This window comes from Staurois parvus, unplaced genomic scaffold (genome assembly GCF_062004578.1).
Source record: "Staurois parvus isolate SC_StPar_1 unplaced genomic scaffold, SC_StPar_1.0 ptg000031l, whole genome shotgun sequence".
NCBI lineage: Eukaryota > Metazoa > Chordata > Amphibia > Anura > Ranidae > Staurois > Staurois parvus.
The window spans coordinates 7,279,824-7,299,554 of record NW_028317827.1 but is presented as its reverse complement, the minus strand read 5'-3'; the positions used below and the strand labels follow the sequence as shown (position 1 = coordinate 7,299,554).

The following is a 19,731-nucleotide window of genomic DNA, read 5'->3' as shown; positions in this document are numbered from 1 at the left end:
ACCAGACATTAGATTCCCATAAGGAGCATGCATCCTAGATCCCTTGCATGGGTTGTTTACAGTAGAGCTCACTCACCTGTGAGAATCCACACCCGCCGCTGATCTGACAGGATGTGGAGCTCAGGCGCAATGCAAGCAGCTGTAGAGCTAATTCAGTGTGCAGTGACAGACATTTTATTTCATTGTAAAACATCTGCTGTACATTGCCATGAATGATGTGAACATGTTGTACTCTTCATATACAAATTTGGAACAAAAAAAAAAAAAAAAAAAAAAAGACCCTTGGGATGTGCCGAATTGCACACCACACTCCCTCTACCACAACTGGTAACAGACAGCTGCTGGAGTGTTAAAGACACTACCCATGGAATTCATAAAGACTGGCAAGAACAGATTTTCCAAGTGTCTCATGACTTACAAGAATTTGTTGCATGTTACACTGCTTATAACATCTAGAACTTGTACTTGAATTGGGCACATTCTACGCCAATTTTTTAATGCATGCAAGACACTTAAAAATCTGTCTGACAGTTTCCCTCTATAGGGCAAAAAGGGAGTTGGTCTACATTAGCAAGATACAAAATGTTAAATATTTAAAATTTGGCACATTCACTGCACTGTAAAAAGTGGAGCATTTTGGAACTGAATTTGGTGCACGATTTGCTTTCAGAACCAAAAATGACAAAATGCTTCATGAATATGATCCAATACATCATTAAGAGTTATTAATTCCAGAAAAGTGGTGCAGCAGCTTTATTGAATTCCCCCATATAGGTGCAAGGCCCAAGGGTACTACACGGAAAGTTTTGCAACACTGCAGATCTTACCCCCCTGCAGCACATTGTAAATGGAAAAAAAAAAAAAAAGTAAAAAATGCACACAAATGCTATACTTAGAATACATTATCTAGGACATGGGGGGGGGATAGTGAGAAGGCTTGTGTCAGTTTCAGGTTACTTTGCAGAGACACATTGCATCAGCCTTTTGTAGACTCATGTGAGCCTGACACCAAAACAGCACAACATGCTCCCCTTGATGGGGTTTCTGAATTTACAAAGACAGCACGCCTTTCAAAACTGTCGCATTTTATTATGAAATTCATACCAGAATATTTAATTTAGGGATATTTGCTTTTATAATAAAACAATGGTCAAAAACTGTCACAATTCCCATTTTTATTAAAAACATTCAGGTGACCAGTTCATATCTGCTCCACTTATGCAGAGCAGCCTGCTCAATGGGCAGCCAGATGTAGACTGACTGTCTATTTACACTAGACTGCCCTCCAATCTGCCCACAAAAAGGGGAAAGGATCCCACTCAGTTTTTTGGTGGATTGGATTGCAGGTAAACGAGTGTAAATGGACAGGTCCATTTACATCCACCACACCATAGAGCAGAAGGAGGGTCTGAGAGTCCACCTGGAAAAGACCAAACAAAATACGGCCAGGCAGAACCAAATCAGACATTCTGCATGAAAAGGGGCCCAAGACATGCCTAGGATCCTGGACTAGAACATTTCCACTTGTCCCATTCAGGTTCTCTTCTCCAATGGAAGACATTCATATCTATGCAAACATACATTTAAAAAAAAAAAAAAAGTAGCACTAAAAAACAGCAAAAATTTAATTATTACAATTTTAATTTTTAGCACTACAGAGGTTTTGAAAATTCTTTGTGTCAGCATTCAGTGTTGGCAGCTTCTGATTTGAACCAGCACAGATTTGTATAGTTTTTTTCACATATCTATGCAAACGGTCTCACCTTGTTCCCTGTGGTTTGCCCAAACTGACTGTATACCCATGCAATCCACAAGACAGTTGTGTACAGATACAAGTTAGGCTCCTTTGTCCTGCCTAGTGTTGAGACCAGTAACAATGGAACACATTAGGAAACACTGAACTAAAGCATAAATGCTGGCCAAGGTCTATAGTGCAGAACACAACACTGAATTGAACATAATAGCATGAAATGTCTAGAGATGGAGCAGACAACAAAGTTTAAAGCAACCCAGTCAAAATTATGGTCACGAAAAAGATAGCACCCTGTAAGGCCTGGTTCACACGTATGCATTTCAGTGCTTTGCAGAAACTTACTACAGCCCATTTAACATGGTGTCCTATGGGACACGTCACATCTATTCCTTTTTAGCCACTGTTTTTGAATAGGGTCAGGGACACTGGCAGCGAATTGCAACATGCATAGGTGGGAGCCAGGCCTAAAAAAGAACACACACCTCCCAATCTGCCTACTATATTGTGACGGCATGGCCAGCAGGCTGTCAAAATTACTGAACAGTGGCAGCATTCGACTGGATGCAGCCAGTTTGACAATTTCCCCATAATTAAGAAAAATTTATGAACTGAAATCCCTGCTAACAGGATCAATTCTTCCACATTCAAATTATGTTTTTGTAATTTCTACACCCATTATTGAACTCTAGAGAGGTTTAAAAAGGCCATAAAATAGGTCAATTTGAGGATTGTCACAGCAGAACAGGGCTCTATACCAACAAGTTCAGCTATGGTAGCCTCAACTTTACACATGTTTCTTTAAGAGCACTGTTCGTCATGACCCATACTGGACCACGGCCCGGCTCTACAAGCTGTATAACCAAGGTTGGCACAGCCAAGGTAATGCAATGTCAACAAACTCTAGATTCAGAAATACACATGTAACTATTTACATATCTTGCCTACCAAGCAGAACGAGTTCAGCCAAGTCAAACTCTTGGCTGAACACGAATAAGAAGGAAAGTATCTTGTGTATGAGATGTAAACACTGCAGCTTACTTGTACTGCCATGTTTCTCTAAAACATACATCAAGTCCTTTATGAGAGCAGCTCTGCATAGAAACTAATCCGCTTCCAGGTTTTGTCAAAGCTTAATTGAACAGTTTGAAGTTAGAAGCGGATTGGCTATCATGCACAGCTGCACCAGATTTTGCAAGTCTACCCCATTAGCTCAAGTATACTTTGCTAAACCTACTAACCTCATGTCAACCGCGCTATAGCCGAATGACAGCTACAGCATGGTTGTCCAGTTCTGGGATCTCATACGATGTCCAGCCAGATGCGCCCTCCCACGCACCCAGCAATCTGATCACTGTGTCCTATGGACACAGCTGATCACGTGATGAGGTAAAAGGCCAATCACAGCGACCTTTCACCACATGATCAGCTGTGTCCAATGACACAACAGATCACGGAGTAAATACAGTTGCTGTCAGAGTGTGAGGAAATTACTGCCAATAACCAGCAATTGTCCTAGAACAGAGCAGTGCTGCTAACGCAAAAAAAAAAAAATATTTTTAAACACACACACACACACACACACACACACACACACACACAGGGTTGCATGACTGTGCAATTGTCACTCAATGTGCGACAGCACTGAAAGCTGAAAATTGGCCTGGGCACGAAGGGGGTGAAAGTGAAAGTGGTTATTACCAAGTCAGAGGTCTCCAAATGTAGCTCCTGGGCCAGATGCAACCCTTTGCTTGCATATATTCAGCCCTTGGAATACTATTCTTCCCACCGACACAAAGTATGCGGCACTATTCCTCCAAATGACACCAAAAAGGGACAAAATTCTTCCCAGTGACCAACGATGGGGCACTAGTCCTGGACCTACTGACAACAGGTGCTATGTAATGTTTTACCTCAATGACCATCAAGTCTGAGGCATGGTTTACACACTGCAGCACAGTAAACTGGCCCATTGTTTGGAGACCCCTGCACTAAAGTGAAGCACGTTTTGCTCTGAGATATTAATAAGGCTAGCAATATACACAGATGTCTAATCTAAACTGCATTGATGAAAATATCCCCCCTGCCAGATATTGTACACACCACCGCTGACACCCGTGGCTGTTTAAAAGTACCCAACAGAGACTGCATCTGACAGGCTACAGTCACAGTTTGGCCAAAGATTTTCAATCGGGCCTCTGCCATTCAATCGGCCAACCCCATGTGTGCGCCCCCCCCCCAAGCCTGTCAAGCTAGGTGGTGCCAAGAGCATAGCATCAAACCGAGTGGATTATAAAAAAAAAAAAAAAAAAAAAAAAAAAGGAGGGGGGGGGGGGGGAGAGAAGGTGCCCATAGCATACTTTCATATAATATTTACTAGTAGTACAACCAGTTTAAAGCAGTCCTTTATGGCCGATGTTTAAAGAAACCACCACAGGAATGCTGACTGGGGTATAATCTATGAACAAAATCTTTGCTCTACTCAGTCCCCAGAGATCTGGTTATTCCACCTTGTCGTTCATAAGTAAACAGATGTGATCTGGCCTGTCAAATTCAGCAATCAAAAAACCTTTGCCCCTCCTGTAACACAAATGTGCCACTGCTACCTGCACAACGCACTGGCCAAGGAAGATGGAGATGAGGGCATAAGTGGTTTACTTCTTACAAAGATTTAGAGATTTTCATTTCAGGAACAATGAAATTTAGCAACACATTTTGAAAACAGGGTTTGAAACATGACTGAGGCTCAAAGGTTATTGAATTTTAAAATTAATAATCACCATCTAAACCCAAAAACCAATTATGAATGCATCTTACTAGTCCTTAGAGTGCTTCCATTTGTTCCTTATTCATGTTTTTCAGCTAGTTACCCTGCAAACACTTGCTGTCCCTGGGTGGAAACACAAGGAGGGAAAGGGGAAAAAAACAAAAAAAAAAAAAAACCAAGCACACACACGCACATCAAAAGGAATACTCTGTTAAATGCTAAACTACCAGTGAAAACAATATATTAAAATAAGTAGGGCAGGGCCAAGTATGTCAGCACGCCCACCAGGAAGTGAGGCTGAATCCATGCTGGTTTGTGTGAGCAACAAGTCTAAACCTTTCAAACAGGCAAAGTGATCAGGTCCACCTGTCTTTTCAGGCAGACCTGCTCTGACCATCCCAGTATGGGAGGCTGGATGTAAACAGACATGTGTCAGTTTACACCGGCCTGCATTTGATCCAATAAGCTAAAAAAAAAACAGAAGGGGATCTGTTCTCCATCCGTCTAGCCCACTGGTGTCAAACTGTTGGCACTCCAGCTGTTGCCAAACTAAAAAGTCCCATGAGGCATTGCAAGATTGACAGTTACAAGCATGCAAAAAGGTAGAGACATGATGGGACACCCCTGGATTGGATGCAAGACAGCTGGTCCGTTTACATCCGACCACCCATAGAGGAAAGTGGGTTTATGCAGAGTAGATGTGTCAACCACCTGCTCAGCAAGGATCAGCAGACAGATCCCCCCCACTGAGCAGGTGGATCTGCTGATAGAGTCGGCCCATATGAAAGGGGCCCAATAGATTACAGAATGTAATGCAAAACGTTTAGGGTGCTACACTACTTTCTCAGTGCACTCTACTTGAGAGTGTGATTTATGCTTTTGATAAAGTTGATAGTTTTTTTTAAACCGTATTCTACCATCCAAGCCTTTTTTTGGGCAGAGGAGTCCTGGAGATTGGTGTGGAGTTGGAAAGTTATTCAAGAAACATTGATAAGGACCATGGGAGAGCAGTGAACCCCATAAAAGGGGAATGTGCATCTGACCCGTTTTCAATCAAATAGGTCCAAACCGTAAGCCGAGAGTGGAGTGTGAATGGTGTTGGGACCCTCTTCACTAATATAAAAGATGTTTGTAGACTGCACAAAGCACAACATCCAGTTGTTTTCAAAGTCCAATAATGCAGTCCCTTAAATGTGTAAAGCAGAACTTCCCCTTTTGGACGACGTTCCGCTTTAAGTACTGGTAAACTGCACTATAACATTTTTGTTCTTCTATTTAGTTATACTTGGAGTGTTTCTCAAGATGGTGAACAGTTGTGTTGCTTGAGATAGGGTAGTGAAGGGTTAACGCCCAAGTGACAAGTACCTGCAATGGTCATTCATGGCAGACAAATTCCTACAATTCTCCATATGAAAGGAAATACTCCTTTTGCTGCATGTGCAGCTTTCAGGTGCTGGTCAAAATCAGCATTATGATCTGTGTCTGGCTCTGCCATGAACAGGTGAAAAAAAAAAAAAAAAATTATATATAATCCAGCGATCATTAAGCAACTGAGAAAAAGCAGACCTGACGTTGCCGCCGACAAGTGCGCTGTCATTTCATTGCCAAGGGTTACCAGCAGAAACATCCGATTACTCTTGAAGGTAAGGTTAGTCAGCCAATAAATGCACTGAAATCAATAAGTCATAGATGACATTTTTAAAGAAGTGCTTCTGGTAATGCACAACAGCAAGACATGACTGCTTCTGCTTAAATGCGGAATTTCCTGTTGAGGCACTAGGTGACTAGCAGCGTTTTACACAGCCACGTACATCTTGAACATTAATGTGGCAGTTTACTAACTAGAGTCACTTAGCAATTAAGGCACGAAGCAGTACTAGTACAGAAAGGCAGTGACAAACAGCCCTGAACTCAAGGTGGTTCAGTTTTTACTTGAAATGCAAATCCTAAAAAAAAAAAAAAAAAAAAACAAACACCTTTACCCCATCAGAGCCAGAAAAGTTCAGTAATTACCAGCAGAGTCCTAGAACGGCTGTCTTCCGCCAGAGAAGGGTGCAGGATTCCCAGGAATGGGGCGGTGAGTTAAATATAAACAGCTTGACAGGAGCGAGCAAGCGCACAGCTTTCCTCTCCAGGCTAGGGAACGGCTTTCTCCTCTTTGGACATTTGATCCCTTGCACCAAAAGCTTCAGAAGGAAAACAAACAGCTCTTTCTCTAAGCAAGCAGACACAGGCCCAGCAGAGCAGGGGACCCAAATCCTGCTAAGCCTGGAGTGCATTCAGAATGCTCAGGAAGGCTGTTCTCACATAAATTGAAAGTTTATTAGAAGGGGAAGGGCAGACCCAACAGCAGAATATATATGCTAAAGCCAAGCACACATACAAGGTTTTCTACAGAGAAATAAATCACTTTAGGCCTAATAGGAGGATTCAACAGATAGAGATGAAGTCTAAAAATATGCAATTTAGAGTTAATTTCAAAGAGGTTGTTTCTCCAAGGCTTTTCATTCACCAGGATAATGGGGTCAATTCACTAAGGTAAATACCGCGATTTTTGCGTTAAATAACTCATGCCATACTTCAATAGTAGTCAATTCACAAAAAATAGGCATTGTTGTTACTGAATGCATTATTTAGGTTTTGCAATATTTAGCACTTCAATTTTGAGTTTTTGGTGTTTTCACAAATTTGTTTTTGCAGGCCAAGATTGCACCACAATGCACACAGCAGTACTGTGAAACTATGAAAACATTGTAGTGTGCTTTCATTCACAAAAATGATCCCACTCTGATGAAATGTTACAATTTCATTCCTGAGCTCAGAGAACATTTTCATGCCGATACATTGTATACATTTCACTTTCTGGCCAGTGCAGAGTTCCTCTAATTATTTTGTAAATTTCTAAAATACTGCCAGCAAACACCTGGTGATTATATTATACAGTATTTATAAAGCGCCAATAGTTCGCTCAGCACTGTACATTACAAAGGGGGACAGAACATGTGACAGAATACCAATACAATGCAAAACATGAGGGGAATCGAGGGCCCTGCTCTTTCGAGCTTACAATCTACAATGAACATGTGTGTTTTTGTTTTTTAATGAATTGACTGATTTATACAATTTTTTTGTGGTATTTATCTCACCATTTTAACAAATGTGCAGTATTCACCTCACATTCGATATTTTACTTTGATGAATTGACCCTTTTATTATTATCTCATGCAACAATTTATGCAAATGAGTCACATGACCATGTTATCGCATACAGTAACCTTTAGTGAATTGACCCCATTGTATTATGATAGTGGGACCCACCAGTCTACAGTCTGGGGGGTTAGGGTTCCTTAAGGGCTCTTTCACACGGGTGTTGCGTATGTCAGTTTTTCATCTGTCCATTTACAGATGAAAAAACAGACTATGTATTTCTATGGGCTAGCAGATGATCATCCGTTAGCATCTGTTAATGTACACATCCATTTTTTTTTTTTTTTTTAAAACGGAAGAAAACCTACACTGAACGGATGAACAACAGCCATATGCTCCGTTTTGAGAGAGAACACCCTTATGTTCCTTTGACATAAATCAAATGACTGGCTCCTGCCGAGCAGAGATGGCCACACAATGATCAAAATTTGATTGGTCCTTGCTGATGTCGATCAGTGTATGGCCAGCTTTCTGAAAGAGCAATTTACACCATTATTATGAGCTTACAAGTTTGCCAATAATAAAACATTAAAGTGAACCTGTGCCCAACATTAAAGTACATTTCAAACACGAGGGCTTTTGTTGATGGCATTAGTTGATCAGACTTTACAGAACATACAGAACTGTCAAGATGCATATCATCTGTAGCAGACCTACTTCTGACGTGCATTTAACCCATTTCAAGGGGAATTTGCATTCCAACAGACTTGAACTGTTTAAAGCAAACAGAAGCTCACACAAGGCCCTAAAAAATATACTAAAAAAGGCACCATGAACACGTGTTATTTTTTTTGTTTTTTGGGGTTTTTTTTTTTTTTAAGATCCAAAAAGCTATGGAGTTTGTTTCTGCTCCTAGAAGCCACTCTTTTGGGCCATTAGCATTTTTTTGAGCTTCAGTGTCAAGCAGAAAAAAAAAAAAAAAAAAAAAAAAAAAACCCACACGCCTGCACACAAAAACACATGTTAAGGTATGGCATGCAGTTTGTTTTTATTATTATTTGCAGTATAGTGCGAAAGGCCCCCCAGATTATATATACCTTTTTGGGATATAAGAGGCAAAAAAATTCCCCCAGTGTGTCAGGTGAACAGAGGACTCATTGAGATTCTGATTATTGCCAAGAAAATCAGACACCATGACAGTGCCGGGTCAGCTTAACTCAAAAGGATGTTGATAAAGAAGCCAAAGTATCACATTCTGACATCAAAGGACAATATTTTTAATAAACCAAATTAGCCTACCCCCTCTAGCCCCCAACGTTATGATAGGCCTCCACTCCCCAACCTCTCTCCTTCCCACATACACTCCTACTTACATCCCCATGACATGGCTGGTCTCCTCTGGCTCAAAAGGAGAAGTCCATATAAATTTTAATAGGGCCACACATCTAGTGTTTAAGGTGTTGACATACAGCCCAGCTGAAGTCTATGGAGGTTTACTACACAGAAGTAGCCAAGATTAGCCCAGAGGAAAGCAAAAGGACCAGAAAGGTAAAAATTACAGGGGGAGAAAAAAAAAAAAAAAAAAAAAAAAAAAAAAAAAAAAAAACACAAAACAAAACTTATACAGGTTCTAACCTGAACAATCCTGTATATGGAAAGTGCAGCACCACAGTGCACCTCCCCCATACACCATGTCAGAACAGTGTTGACAAAGGAACAAATTCAATGAATCACTAAATATAGGGTTTTATAAAATGTGACAATGCAATAAATGTAAGCAAGCGATCCACTAGGGATTCAAAATGCCTTGTATCTTTAAATAAAGGCCGATCTGATTTCCAGTGCTCTCAGTGCTATAGTGAACATGCGCTATAATCAAAGGATGAGAAGATGAAATCAGTGCACTCCCCCCTCTTCCACCGCACTCACCACAATGTTTGACCCTTTTTGCAAGCAAGTCAGGTGCACTCAAATTGCTCTACAATCTGCGGTAGGTAGCAGGGTGATGCCATTTCCTTCCTGATCATCTAATCCAGATTTGCTTAATTTATTCAATTTTGTGTCACCGATAGTGTATGGGGGAGGTGCACTGTAGTGCTTCACTTTCCATATATGGGATTGTTCTATATTCAAACTACAAAACCTATACATATAACTGCCGTAACCAGATCAGAGCATAGCAAGTGGGGGAGGTGCACTGTAGTATTCTTGGTGTGCATATGCTTCACGTGCACTAATTTCACATTGTAATTTAGTGTCACATTGTTTGATTTAGGGGCAGAGCTATACCATTTTTGTTTTATGTTCCACACATCTTTTAAAATAGTTAACAGCTGCCCATCCACAAGTTACCATTGCGCAGATTCACTCTTTGCCTTTCAAACTCTACATGGTAGATGAGTTCTAGGCCAGGTTAAGGAACTAGGAAGGTTTTTTTTCTCCACACACACACAAACTGAATTTTCCCTTTACACATTAGGGGTATTTACTAAAATTGTGCACTCAGAATCTGACACAGCTGTGCATGGCAGCCAATCAGCTTTTACCTTCAGCTTGTTCAATTAAGCCTTGATAAAACCTGGAATCCCATTGGTTTCTATGCAGAGCAGCCAGTTTCAGTAAATAACCCCCATTGTAAAGATCCATGCAATTTAAGGGGATAACCCTACAACCAAAAATAAAACAAAAGCACCAACTAAAAGGGCAGAACATAAACATAAGACAAGAAGGGGGGAGTGGAGTCAGTCAATGTATTAGGCCAGTCATACATCAGGATTAGGCCATATGACCTGACTCAGCATGAGTAACTGGATCTTTAACACATTTGGTTACAGTCCAGCCATATGCAGCAGGAATTTCAACAATGATGCAACCAAACACTGCTAGGAGGTAATTAGGGTGTGAAGTTGACAACCAAGGAAGACAGTTATCACTCCCAGTGACTTTTCAACATAAATGTGCCTTCTTAATTAAAACCAGAGATTAAAGACACCTTTAATCCAGGAAAGTATACAAATTATGTATAACATGCATTTACAAATACCTGAATCTACCTTTATACCAGCTTTGTGTAACATTTGCAGGCCACATTCAGTACAACACAGCTTACAGGAGGGGAGAGTACGGGGACAAATAATCAGTGCTGCTACTTCAAATAGTATAAAAAAGGGACCCCCCTCCCCAACCAATGAATACTTTACCTTGCTAGCGATTCACTGCCACTCCTTCCTCTGTCGCAGCTGGCACCAGAATCCTAAAATGTCAATTAAGGAGAGCAATGTCATCACTCTGGCATTCTGCTTTACACTGTGTGCTGAGACATCCCAGCTACAAACACAAGTGACCGGTACACTTTAAATTGCAGATCTGTAAAGGGAGGGGCAATTGCAAGTGAACTCCGTTAGCATTTACCTGTAAAAAGAACCCATCAGATATGGTTACCTGGAAGTTGAAAGCACTTCCGCTAGATTCCTTCCCTTCATCCTCAGATTCTCCAAAGATCCCACATAAAGTCATGTGACATCACCCATGCCCAAGCAAGTGTCTCACATCTGCATGTAGACCAGCCTTTTCTTTTTTGCCCCTCAAGTTTAATAGAAGTATATTTGGGGGTTGTGACAAAGAATGGCAGAACATGAATGGTACTGCAACACATCTGATCTATGTGCACTGCAATGTACCACAACTCCTACTGTGTGCCTCACATACTGTGAGCCTTGAGTGTTAAAGCACACCACCACCCAACCAAACATTTTTGCCCATCCATCCCTTCATTCCATCCTTCCCAGAGTAGATTTTTCCTTACCTGGTGAATACTCATCTCCCCATCTCCAATTTGTAAGCCTTACAAGCCAGTTTCCTTCACCCCTACGAGTCCCAATTCATCTCTCTGCAGGATCCTAATACCCCTCAATTGGCAATCGTCCACATCACAAAAGCAGTGATGCGGACACCCAGAAGGAGAATCCCTACAGGAAGTAAACCACAAGGAGAAGGACCCGGCACTGGATGACCATGGGTTTGGTTAAGTGAACAAGATAATGAGAGTTTGACCCAGGGATCAGATGGGGGTAGGTTACATTCATCGCGGAGTTCATCTTTACTAAAAAAACTTGCACACGTTAAGGGTGCAATTATGCCTTCAAATACACCATTCCTCTGACTAGAAGCGAGAACCCCAGGAGCTGTGAGAGGCAGTTACCATTGAAAGCAATGGGAATGTTCCGACAAAAAAAAAAAAAAAAAAAACGAACGCACAAGATCAGCCCTGGATGCAGACTGCCTGCATTCAGGGCCACACATTCACATGTAATTGCTGCATAAGATTACATACAAGAGGCCACAATTAGCTGCGACAGCCAACAAATTCCCATTAGGCTGCCTCCCAGATCCTGGAAACGCCCACTGGGGTTCCTGCATCCAATAAGAGGCAGGGTGCACCTTTGGTAAAAATGTAGGTTACCTACCCTGTTTTTTCCCCCTACACTAACCCCCAACTGTAAACCAAGTCTATGAATGACAGGTACACCAAAAATAGGCGAAAGCCTAAACACCATTGCAGATGTTATCGTCTTAATTGCTTGTACACGCCTCCACCTCTTACATGGACCTGTTCTCATTTGGTCGTCTCCTCTATTACACAGCTGGAACAGAATTTAAAATTGTTAAAGTATCGTGTAGTACACCTCCTACTTTATCGCCAAGGCTAGAATTTCACAAGTAACCCCTTCTGCCTCCTGGGATTGCAAAGTCATATTCCGGGGGGGCAGTTCCACTGCGTAGACCTAACACTGCCAGGTATCCAGAACCTTGCAGAGCCCAGGGGTACATCAGCCACGGAGGCCAGAGGACACCTCCATGTCCCAGAAATGAGGGGCGTCCGTGTGCATGGAGAGGTACAGGACAGCAGCAAGGGGAGGGTAACAAAGCAGGGGTGAAGTTCCATTTTAAGTAAACAATATCTGCATTGAAATACCCCTTTCATGTTCTATGCCGTCACATAACCGCTACCCACCATTTCTGGTCCAGTGTTTTAGCAGCTGGAGGGAGATTAGCTGCCGATTTAAAACTGAACGCCAGTCACACAAGAAAAAAAAAAAAGTCAGCAGCTACAAAAACTGCAACTGCTGACTTTTGGGGGGGGAGGGGGGGAAACGACACCCACTCACCTGTCCCAAGATCCAGCGTTGTACTCACCACAAACCGTTTCACCGGCCGTCCTCGCTTCCCGACACCACCATCTTAAGTGTTTGCTCCCAGCTGTGACAACTTGTGGCTTCATAGATGGGTTTCCACTGCACCTTGTGACTGGTCCTGTAGTCGCACCAGAAGACTACAGGGGAAGAGGTACTGGGAGGATAACTTCTGTATCAATTTCCTGATTACCTAGGCGATCGCAGCAGAAGTGGGAGCGGGTACCTACCAAAAATCGGGTACCTGCTCCCCCAAGGTGTCAATTCACAAGAGCACAGGACCAGTACTTAAAGCAGAACTTCCCCTTTTGGGTGGAGCTCCGCTTTAAGCAGATACTTACCAGCCCAGGGATCACCAACGTCAACACCTGGGGTGGTTCTTGTTCAGTCTTCAGGTCCCTGGTGATGCCATCCTGAAAGTAGGAAGCTGGCTGTGACTTCTTGATGGCTCACAGCTAGCTCCCAACTGTGCATGATGCACTGCACTTTCTGGATAGTACCACAGCTTCCTGGGACCTGTAAAATGTCCTAGGAGATTGCACGGAGGAAGTTCCATGGTCGCCTAAGTGAGCAGATACCTGTTAGAAAGTAACCGCTTCCAGGAGTTTCCATTAATGAGCGAGGAGGAAGAGAGGAACTTCTGTTCTTAAGTGACGTTCTGCTTTAAGGAAGAACTCCAGGAAAAGCAAAAATCACCCATTAGTACACCCCCTACACAACACTAAACAGTTCATTTTGAAAATCCTTACCATTGAAATCATGTTAATTGAATTTTCATGACCTCATCTCAGTAATTCAAAAGATTAGCATCTGCTCTGCCAAGGAGGAGGTGTAACAGCCGGATTACATCATATCCTCTTCTCTCGCTACAGAGAAAGGAAACTACAGTTCCCATCAACCACAAGGAATTGTAGTGAATGTGGGTGGGTACACTAGGCCTGTACACTAGGACTGTCTGTGATTCTCAGTCTGCCCATCACTGCAAGTGAGGCTGAATTACATCCCTGCGTCTTGGAGAAAGAACTACAGAAGGGATGTGCCATGACCAGTGGCTGGGGGAATAGGAGGCATAGCAGCCACTGGTCTCAAAGAATAATCAGTTTGATTTGAACATGAATAGGCCATTTCAGAGCAACTGAGTGAACCAGAAGATGGACATTCAGGGAAGGTAGAAAATCAGAAACTAGGACATGTAAAAAGGGTTTTGCCTGGATCAGGTGGCTCTACCACCTAAATTGTACCACCCGCATGTGTAGATGAGCCCTTGGGGCACTTTTACACTGGAGGTTAGCTGCCCTTTCATTATACTGTGTCCTGCATGTGTGGCGCTCTGACAGCACATCAAAAATTGCTTTCAAAACTGCGCCAAACACACGGGACGCAAGCAGGGGCGGACTGACAACTCATGGAGCCCCCGGGCAATAGGGGATTATGGGGCCCCTGTGTCCTTGCCCAAACTCAAAAAAGCCTATTAAAAAAAAAAAAAAAGTACCAGGGGCATCTCATGGGGCCCCCTACTGACGCAGTGCCCGAGTTTCCAAATGGTCAGTCTGCCCCTGGACACAAGATAACTATGGGAAAGCACAGGTTTCCAAACACACAGGCAAGCTGCAGAGCACCCACAACACATTGTAGCAGTGTAAAAGTGCCAGAAAGTAATTATTTGCTAAAGGGAATATTTTATTTTTGCCTGGACTGACATTATACCCAACTTGAAAGTCACACGATTCCTGATGAGACTTTAATCTCTCCGGCACTCAAGTCGCTGCAACATTTAAACACATAGGTCACAACAGGTGCCATTGAAAACAATGGACTGCGACTTGTCATGTAACTTTCAAACACAAAAGCACATGACAAGTCGTAGAAATATGAATGAAGCCTTAAAGCAGAGTTCCACACGATTCTTTACAGGGCGGTGGAGCTGTGCAAAATCACGTATGTGATTTGGTATTTCCGAGTAGGGGGTGCGCGCATGCCCTACCTGTGCCACCATTGGCGGCTTCAGCTGTCAATCACCGGGTCCCTGTTGGGGATTACCTGGTGATCACCAAGTATCACTGACGGGGGAGAGACCTGTGTGTAAACAATACAGATCTCTCGCGTCAGCTCCAGCATGCTGCTTTGTATTGCTCTGCATAGCAGAGCAATACAAAGCAGCATGCTTACATAGTAAAACAACACACACTACAGTTAACCCCTTTGATCACCCCGGATGTTAATCCCTTCCTGTAGTGTCAGTGCTTTTTATTAGCACTGATCACTGTGTTAATGTCACTGGTGGTGTCAGTGGCAGTCAGTCATTTCCCCCAGTGCCCAAATGCCTGCTGGAGTCCCGCTATAAGTCGCTGATCACCGCCATTACTAGTATAAAAAAATAAAAAAAATGTTTCAATATATATACACCATTTGTAGACGCTATAACTTTCACGTAAACAAAATTTACATTTAGCAGAATATATTTTGGCCTAAAATTGACGAAATTTGATTTTTTTTTTACTGGACATGTGTAAAAGCAAAAAGTCAAAAATATTGTAGTTTTTTTCTTCAAAATTGTTGGTCTTTTTGGTTACAGTGCAAAACAAAAAAACAAAAAAGAAACCAAACAAAAAACGCAGAGGCATTCAAATATCACCAAAAAAAAAAAAAAAAAGCTCCATTTGTGGGGAAAAGAAAAACGAAACAAATTTCATTTGGGTGCAGCTTTGCATGACCGCACAATTGTCAGTTAAAGTAACAGCGCTAGAATGCAAAAAAAAAAAAATAGCCTCGCCAGGAAGGGGGGGCGGGGGAGTAAGTCCACTGGAAGGCAAGATAACAACAACATCCAGACCAATGTATAACAGATATACTGCTACAGGGCAGCAGGGGTGTGTAAAATCACATATATACACATGGGATGATTGGGGGAGGGGGGGGGGGGTCACACGCGAGCCGCAGCAGTCAGCTGGGTCCCAGCCAGCGATTCCCCATCAGCGCCTGGTGATTACAGAGAATATCCGATGGGGAGGAGGACTGCTTTGTTTACAAACAGTCCTCCCTGTCCACACTGGCACACTGCTCTGGATGGCAGAGCACAGCACAGTCATCCAGAGCACTGTGCTCACAGTGAAGCACCAACACACCGCCCCAAAGTAAAACACTCCCTGCACAGTTAACCCTTTGATCACCCCTCATGTTAACCCCTTCCTGTCCAGTGCCATTAGTACAGTGTCCAGGGGGGGGGGGGGTTAGCACTGATCACTGTATTGATGTCACTGGGGATGTCAGTGACACCAAGTATGTTTCCCCCCCAGTGTCAGAATGCCCACAACAGTCCCATTAACTCGCTGATCATCACCATTACTAGTAAATTAAAAGAAAAAAAAAAGACCCCAAGTGTCCATACCACAATTTGTAAAGACTATAGCTTTAACGTAAACAATTAATTTACACATATCGGGATTTTTTTTAGCAAAGACATGTCGCAGAATACATTCTGGCCTAAATCTGCCAAAATTAGATTTTTTTACTAAAAAATAGCAAAAAGCCAAAAAAATCTCAAAATTATATATATATATATATATATATATATATATAAAAAAAATACACACCACACAATCACACACATAGGTGATCAAATACCACTGAAAGAAAGCTCAAGTAGCAGGAAAAAAAAAAAAAAAAAAAAAAGGAAGGGGAAAACAAATTTAATTTGGGTGGAGCGTTGTATGAGCGCACAATTGTGAAAGTAACGCAGCACCATAGCACACAAAAAACAAACAAAAAAAAAAAATGGCCAGGTCAAAGGGGGGGGGGGGGAAATAAATCCTCAGGAGGGCAAGAGGATAATAAAATTTGTGTAATAATAATAATAATAATAATAATAATGCCTCCCATCCCCCCACAACCCTGGTGACCACACCTCCCCCACCCCCATATCAGGTCAGATCAGTGTCCTCCGCTCTCCCACAATAACAAAGCAGAGACAACACCTTTCCCCTCCCAGCCAATAGGCGCCCCGGCTTCATATGAAGAGGACCTGTCCCCGTGTCACATCCCCCCTTCAGCTCCCAGGCCTTGTAGTCCTCGTACAGCCATGACAGGTCCTCTTACATGGCCGGGGCTCACTGTCCCTTACAACACCCATCATGATAAATATGACAAGATGGAGGCTATGGGGGACCACTTCCTGCTCCCCTCACAACCACCATGACACCTTGCCCAGGCACAGCCGCTACTTTCCCCCCTTCTCACCGTCCGAGCTCAGCTTCTCTCGGCCTGCCACAGCCCGTAGGAAAAATGGCGTCGTCTTTTTATGTCATACGGGCCCCAGCACGCCGGTCAGCTGACATAGCAAGGGCTCCCTCTTTCACCGCCCTTCCCTTCAGCCACACCATGTGACCGGACCAGGGCTGGCTCTGTGCGCTTCCGCCGCCATGCTTGTTGAGGGAAACAGAGGGCGGGGAGTAACAGGACGCTTTGTGTATTTTACATCTGTGTCTGAGTTGAGAGATGTGTAACTGGATATGGCTTTGCTTTTCAATACTGTCTATGCATTTCCTGTGTTTTTCTGAAAACGTTATATTGCCTTGTTTGAAGTGCTTACATTTTTCTTTTTAACCCCTTGCCCTCCAGAGGATTTACCCCCCCTTCCTGTCCAGGCTATTTTTTGCAATAGGTGCTGTGTTACTTTAACTGACAATTGCGCGGTCATGCGATGCTGCACCCAAATGAAATTTATGTCCTTTTTTTCCCACAAATTCAGCTTCCTTTTGGTGGTATTTGATCACCTGTGTGTTTTAAATTTTTTGAGCTACAAACAAAAACAGACCAAAATTTTGAGAAAGAAACAATATTTTTGACTTTTTGCTATTAAACATGTCCAGTAAAAAAATAAAAAAATCTAATTTCATCATAAATTTAGGCCAAAATGTATTCTGCTACATGTCTTTGCTATAAAAAATCCCAATATGTGTAAACTTTTTTTTTTATTTATTTATTTTTTTTAAGTCCGCAAATGTGCAACTATAACGAAAAAACCCGTAAGTGTTCACAAAAAAGTGCAAGTGCAAAACACCACACGAAAAAGTGCACTTAGGGGTGTGCTTTGTCCTACCCCCGAAGGGGTTGGACCACTACCCTGATCCCCCGGGGCACGAAGCTCCTGACAGGGACAAGGTTCCCATTTGGTCCTCCTGGCCAAAAGGCCTGGTGGACCACCGTTCCTTGTGTCCAGCCGAAGCCGGACACCCAGTACTTGGTCAAGGGGCTCTCCCGAAGAGAAAACCCCCTAGGGACAGGGGAGGAAGGAACCAAAAGCCCACACATCCTCCCCCTAGACTTCAGGGCAGGCCTGAGGACCCACACCCTCCATCCTGTGAGAAAAAAACACATAAGTAAAGAAAAAGTGACAATACGTGGGAGTGAAAATAAATTAAATAAATAAAATTAAAAAAAAAATAAAAAAGTGGTTGTGCCAAATGGTGCACAGACCAGGCCCTGAGGCCTGTAGCAAAAATTGCCCTGATCCTAACCATAAGGCCTGGTCCTAAGGGCGCTGTGCAGAAAAAGTGGTAAATCAGTGACCATGTGCCATCTTCACACTGTGGGGTCCCACACCCAGGTGTTACTAGTGGCACCCCTGAGGCGACTACTCAGGGGGCACTGGTTTGCGGACTCTCTGCCTTCCCAACCCCTGGCCAGACAAGAGAGATCCGTCCAAATCAGGAGGAACTGGGTCCTTCCCGTCTCCTCGGAGGAATTACTTCCAGGCCCCAGCTACATGTGGGCGTCCCGGTTTCTGTCCCCCCGGTACTAGCCGTCCAGACCCCCATCATACCAGTGAGGGTACTATACAACAGCCATCCCTGCAAAGCTAGAATGACCGGGAGCACCCCCACTGGACACTGATAAGAACAGATATTACACTTGATCTTAGCCAAAAGGCCGAGAAGCGACGTGTAAATTAATTGGTTTACATAAAAGTTATAGCATTTACAAATGGCAGTATATATACTGGGATTTTTTTTTCTATACTAGTAATGGCGGCGAACAGCGACTTATAGTGGGACTGCGCAGGCATTCTGACACTGGGGGGAACTGACTTGGTGGCACTAACATCCCCAGTGACACCAGTACAGTGATCAGTGCTAATAAAAAGCACTGACACTGTACTAATGATATTGGGAGGAAGGGGTTAACATCTGGGGCGATCAAAGGGTTTATTGTGTGCTGTTTTACATCATGTGCTGTGTGTGTTGTACTAGGGAAACATGCTGCTGTGTATTTCTCTGCTGTGCAGAGCAATACAAAGCAGCATGCTGGAGCTGACAGGGGAGAGATCTGTATTGTTTGCGCACATACCTCTGATCTGTCAGTGTTCCTCTGCGATCGCCGGGTACCAGTGGGGAATCTCTGGCCGGGACCCGGTGATCGACAGCTGTAGCCACCAATGGTGGCATGGATAGGGCAGCGCACGCCCACTATCCGAAAAAACAAAATCACTCATATGTGTGTGTGATTTTGCACAGTCCTACCGCCCTGTAGCAGTAGTTCTGCTATAGGGCGGTTGGGAAGCAGTTAAAATGGAAGTAAAGACATGCACCCCCTGGGCCAGTAAGGGGAAGGAGCACTCTGGTGGGAAATCAGATTGTCCACCACCCAGCACTGTCTTATGACAGGCACTGGATCCCATGCTCAGGGATTCCTCCAGGCACCCAGATAATGGAGAATCTGGGTTCTGGGATGGTACTACAGGAGATGCTGGCTACCTCTCCAAAAGAGACTGCTGCTGTAACCATTTGTACAAAGTTCATGAAGTTGTCGTCTTTTGGGCATTCTCTACACCTGTTGTTTTCAGTTCTTCCAAGTTACTAGGGGATAGTAAAATCCCC

At 43.2% G+C, this 19,731-nt stretch overlaps 1 protein-coding gene and 1 pseudogene across 6 annotated transcripts in view; both read right to left on the bottom strand.

Annotated features, from left to right (window-relative positions):
• MARCHF7 (membrane associated ring-CH-type finger 7) overlaps positions 1-17,239 on the bottom strand; it is a 42,182-nt gene extending 24,943 nt beyond the window's left edge. For 3 of the 6 annotated variants that reach the window (XM_089659833.1, XM_089659858.1, XM_089659866.1), the window contains exon 1: positions 17,093-17,239. The gene's annotated coding sequence lies outside the window, so the exon portion shown is untranslated. Of the gene's footprint in view, positions 1-6,083; positions 6,167-6,530; positions 6,680-10,864; positions 10,918-17,092 lie in introns of those variants that run through there. The other 3 variants (XM_089659843.1, XM_089659838.1, XM_089659851.1) reach the window with 3 other exon arrangements.
• Positions 17,240-18,680: 1,441 nt separating this feature from the next.
• On the bottom strand, positions 18,681-18,796 carry LOC149470787 (U2 spliceosomal RNA; annotated as a pseudogene).
• Between the last annotated feature and the right edge of the window lie 935 nt (positions 18,797-19,731).